This window comes from Brienomyrus brachyistius, chromosome 5 (assembly GCF_023856365.1).
Source record: "Brienomyrus brachyistius isolate T26 chromosome 5, BBRACH_0.4, whole genome shotgun sequence".
Taxonomy (NCBI): Eukaryota; Metazoa; Chordata; class Actinopteri; order Osteoglossiformes; family Mormyridae; genus Brienomyrus; species Brienomyrus brachyistius.
The window spans coordinates 12,432,233-12,438,232 of record NC_064537.1 but is presented as its reverse complement, the minus strand read 5'-3'; positions in this window follow the sequence as shown (position 1 = coordinate 12,438,232).

Here is a 6,000-nt window from a genome sequence, read left to right as displayed (position 1 = left end):
TGGTAAACTATTTATAAAGAGAAATAAACAGTCACTGTCTTTCTCCTGACACGCAGGTTAACTGCCGCTTTCCTGGAGACGTTTGTGTATCTAATAACATATTAACCTACCTTCGCTAATGAAAACATTTCACTTTTACATTAGGACTTCAGGACATGAATTTTCTTTAAATCATTTGAGACCCCCACAAACTTGAATTGGAGAAGTGAGTAGGGAAAATGGATGGATAGGTGGATGGATAGATGGGTGGCTGCGGTTTTTCTCTGTGATGGACTGGCATCCCATACAGGGTGTACCCCAGCCTTGTGCCCTATGCTGCCTGGAATAGGCTACAGGCCTCCTGTGAGCCTGACCAGGATAAGCACTTGGAAGTTGAATCAATAGACGGATGGAAGAAAAAGTCTTGATCTTGGGAACCCAGAAGCTGATGGTGATAATTTTGATATTATTTAATTTCTCAGGAATTAGAGCGGAGGTGCAAATAGCTGTAGCTTTCAAACATAATATTTTCAGCCTTTAATCCAATCTCATACATGTTTACACATGTAAACATATCTGGGATGTTTCATCCACGTCAAAAAAGGGCTGGTACAGACCCTTGGAGTCCCTTGCTCTTCTAATCTGCCGCCTTTCCGTCTTCTCATAAAATCCCCCGGTGCCCCTGTCGGCTGCTGTAAACCGTCAGGACTGTCCCATTTTTCTCATGCCTCTGACCCATTTATTCCCGTGAAAATCTCCTTGCGGCCTTCTCACCTTCAGAAACAGAGACGGGAAGATCTGTGGCGGCTTTAAGTTCAGCACTGGAAGGCGGTGAACCTCCACGGCTTGCGAGCGCACCCTCCATTCGCCAGACGGAGATAAACAGTGAACCTGTGCCATCATCACCGACAGACTGACAGATGCGCAGCTCTGCTATAGATGTTTCTGTATGGAGGCTGACACTCCTCAGTCACGATCGTTTTTTTCATGGCTGGTGGGCAAGGAATCATACAAATGCATCAGACATAGTGACCACCGAACAGGAGCTCAACAATCTGGAATCATGACCCTTATCCAAGCTCAATATTAAAAACCACCCCCTCTTACTGAAGTGTGCTACATTTCACAGTACTTAATCACACACTAATAACACTTTATCAGTGTTATATAGTGCATGGTTTCATACACAGGCCTGGCTCTTGGGTTCAAAGAGTCTGGGATAATTGCATCTATTTGGGTAAAATCTGGGCTGCAAGCTCACTATTTGCTCACTGAGTCTGACTGTCATCGTCATGCTCTCAGAAGGGTTCACTCCCTCCACAATACTCATTCTTCTGTGCCAGTGACCTCAGCAGCTTTAGCATGTGTGCCTAACATTCTGAGCCAGCCACGTATCTGCCTCCCAATGCCGTGACCCTGTCATCTCACTGGTCGAAGTGGGCGTCTGCCCAGCGTCGTCAAAAGAGCCGCTACAAGCCCTTTAACAATGTTTTGGCCAAACTTATCTAAAACTTTTGGTAAGATGTGTTCCCTAGAGAACATACTGGCGAGTGGATGTGTTGCAGTATATCAAGTGTTTAGCTACAAGAAAAAAATATATATATGAGAGCGGTCAGAGCACTTGAGTGGCTCTTTTGTGTTTGCTACGCAATCTGACTGTTTAATTCAAGTAATCACGTAGACTTGGCATTGATATTGCCACTGCTGGACCACAGAAAAGAATAGAGTGGCTCTCAAATCATTTTAATTAGCTTCCTCGCTCAAATGGTTCTTTCTCAATTTTGGTCCTACAGTTAGTATTTTCTCCAAAATAATTGCTGATCTTGCCAGTGGTAGCTAGAGAACTCTCTACTGAGCAGTGATTGAGAACAGCTGGATTGATAACTGTACTAGTAATGAAGTCAAACTAATACTTTTGAAAATGTAGCTCCTTGGCAGTTTGAGCGATTGATGTGTAGTTAGTGAGCAGTTATTTGAAAATGTTGTTATGAACATATTAATTCAATGACATCAGCCGTAGTAATGCTGGTTTATAAACAAGGAGAAAGTACAATTATTACAAAACTAGTCAGCGTGGAATAAAGATTCTTGCCTTAAGGCATCACCTCTGCGCATAATATTGTGTACCTAATTACCTGGGTCTTTCACCTCCCTTCTGTTTGTTTAATCATTTTTAAATATTCACAGTCAAAACAGAAAAATTATGCACATTTCAGTATAGTGATTCGGAGGAATTATATACCTTTGAGGTGTCTGGAAGACATTCATTAAAGTAGGATATATTATTTTCTTTGAAATACGAGAAAATACATTTTAATTCATATATTCCAAGTATTAACTTAGTGCTTGAAGGTAACATTAATTGGTGTCTAATTTTACATGGAGTCTTACAGATTTCATCGTTTGCTTTTCGTATCTATGCGTTTTTCAGTAACAACATAATACAAACTAAATGAAATCGCTCCCCTAAGGCTGTTTTCAGTAAGGTCATACAGCTGTCTCATAAAATAAGTTCGTCACCAAGTATTCCCCTCTATCAACGCCATAGATTGTGAGCGTGGAGTATGCCTCCTCTATGATTTGTGTAGATGATCTACAGAATGTCATACACTGGAACTTATTAAAGCTTAACAGACCATACTTCCCAGGTAGAGAATGCAGAAGAAATGACAATGAATTAGTTTATATATTCTGTCATGTTAGATAATAGCTAATACATCCATCCTTATAAGTACTGCTATCTATTTTGCAATTCCATTAGATTTAGACAAATATATGATTTATGTATTATTTCCGAAGTAAGATAAATTTCTCTGTTTTATGTAAAAACACATCCAGTGCGAGGCCTTATTCTCTCTAAATTTAGGCACACAGGCTTGTTAATTTATTTTCATATCATAACATCCATCCATCCATTTTCCAAACCGCTTATCCTATTGGGTCGCGGGGGGTCCGGAGCCTATCCCGGAATCAATGGGCACGAGGCAGGGAACAACCCAGGATGGGGGGCCAGCCCATCGCAGGGCACCATATCATAACAAACCCTTATAATATAGTTCAGCCGCTTGTTTTGAGCATTTATCGTAATACTTTAATTTTACATCATTTAACGCCTATAAAACATCAGCCTAACCCTATTACAGATATGTGTATCTCATGTATTTTCCTCTGTAATATGGAACCGAGTTCACGATAAAGTATAAATCAAATATTTGCAGCTACGCTAATTGCTAATATGACCTGAGAAGAAACAATAATTAATAATAATAAAGATGTAGATACTGGGTATATCCTTTATCGTATGATGTCACTCACCCCTTGTATGACTAACCTAACCTAGGACTAAAAATCCTCTGATGGATACGATTACTTATGTTTTTTTGTAATTAGCTTGTTTTCCAACAAGTACACATAAATCTACCATTACTTCTACCATTACCATTTCCCAGAAATGCACGTTATGATTTAAATCGTCCTTTATTAGCTACACAGGGTTGTCAGCTTTGGTCAGCTGGCTGACGTGAGATTTTCAATTCGAGACAAGTCTGCACACGCATTTACATGTATGTAGGTTTTATTACCTTGCAAATAGTCTGTAGGGTTTGCAAACTATCCCAACGCTTTTGATGTAGCTAATATCACGTTTATAATGGCATACTATACATTTGCTGTTAGATTTCTTGCGTCAGCGTGAGTCAAAAAACGCCAGATGAGTGAGAGTTTGCAACCCTGAGCTACTGTACATCACACTTGGTTTTTATTTTCGTATTTATTACGTTGGATCTTATCTGTAAGTATTTGTATTGGTCTTTTCTAAAGGTCAGTTAAACGTGCTTTAGCTTGCCAGCTATTTACTTGGTTTCGTTTTATTCTTGAGTTTTGGGTATTAGTTGCAATACTATTCTATTAACTAAATAGTGATTAGATGTGTGAGTGTGTGCAGTGCGACAGACTGGCACCCCATACAGGGTGTTCCCTGTCTTCTAGCCCAGGCTGCCCCCCCCGTGACTGTCTACTGGATAAGCAGCTGGAAGATGTATGTTTATGAACAAGAGTCTTTGGCTAGCATAAGCCTACAGGACTTGGTATAAATAATGGTATTACATGTACCCTGCTACCCAGTGGTATGCCCCTGTATGGCTCATTTTCTTCGAACGATGAGGACACCAGGTACAAACAGGTCCCGGTTTATAAGATGTCACTGCGACTCAGTGTACCGCGTCGCACACCTCACCTCTCTCTCCTTGTATGAGGCAGCAGTGTCAGGAGTGTGTTCTCAACTTCCTTCCCCTGAAGTCATTTTGCGCTGATCAAAGTGATTTCATCATCCTGCCTTCTAAAAGCCAGTGAGAAGCCAGTAATAAAGTCTACCAGCAAGTAATCAGTGCAGTGTTCTTTCCTGAGACGGGAAGTGCAGGCGGCGTGTCGGGTGAGCTCGTGCAATTGTTGCTGTCTGTTTGTAACGATGTCATATTTATTGGGGACAACAGCATTGTTTGGGGCTGGCATGGTGGATGATGGGGGAGTATCTGAGCGCCGTCTCGAGCCCAGGCGCCGGCTGGCAGGTCGCTCTGTTCTCCACGCAGCCAAGCAGAGTGCGTCTCCGTGCTATGCACTGCTGGTCACATGATCCCTGTGGTCACATGATGCCCGTCAGGAAAGCCTCTCCTAGGATCAATGGTAACTCCATCACAACAAAGCAAGAAGAGATCCATTATCTTAACATGCACTCAAACCCTTTATAGTGCTACAAAGAACAACCTGTCCCTTGTATACTATTGAGTACCATGGGGAGAATAGAAGGACATCTCAGTGATAAGGGCTTCCTGTCCATATGTGTCTTTCATTCTTATGTAGTTAAGTATTCCATTTAAGATCTTCAAACTGACCAATCAGACTGTTTCCCCCAGAGTCCCCCAACCTTAACAATAAGCTTGTTTCTGTGAATATGCAATAATTGTTACCTTCAGACAAAAAACTGACATGAACTGGCAGAATGACCTGGCATCTCACCCATGGTCCTATCTGGTGGGTGGATGGATTGATGGATGACTTTGATCAGACCAAGCACCTGCTTGTTTAACAGGTATGAGAGTTAGGTTGTTAAGTTTTATTTAATGGATGTTTACACAGTCTGGTCTTGTAGAGAAAGTGTCTTAGAATACTACTATGGCTAATATCCACTATTCTGCATTTAATTTAATGAAAATTAGAATTAAGAATCAAGCAGAAAAGGCTCCTGAAATAATGATAGCTGTGACATTTATTCATAGAGTGAACTAATAATTTATTCTGGGATTACCATTAGAGCCTTTCAGGATGACAAAACTCCATGAGTCCTCGTTTCATCATCTAGGTATATTACTGATACCTCAAAGGAAATCTTCCCCATCAAAACTTGACCTCAAGAGTCCTGTCTCATATATTGCTTAATAAACGTTTTGATTTTTTTATTATTTATTTTTTTTAACAGGTGAATGTCTTAATATCATAAAAATGTAGTTCTGCAGGAACAAGAACGAACATCTTCTGCCAAAGCACAATTTGTCAAAAGAATCTGGGTTCATTGGCTATACCTTCATTCTAAATGGAATTAAGACAGAAAATAATTTATCCATCAGTATAGCAAACAAAATTGCAGATGATCTAATTGCATTTCAGTGCATCATACTGTGCTGTGTGGGATTGGTTCCAGGCCCTGACACCATGATCCTGAAAAGGATTAGTGCTCAGACCATGGATGGATGGATGGATAGATGGATAGATGATAATGGATTTTATTTTCTGAGATTCAAGTGATAGTGATTATTTGATTTGGCACAGACAAAGAAAGGTACATAGTAACTAATTAACCTTAATTATTTTTAACGTATTGCGTGTTTTTGAGGTTCAAGGAGACTAGAAAAAGAACACTGCCATATTTAAAAGTTGAAAATTAACTATGTAGCCTAATGTAGAACTTATTTACCTTCAACTGATTAAGTTATTAACCTTTAATTTAACTCTACCAACAGTCTGTCG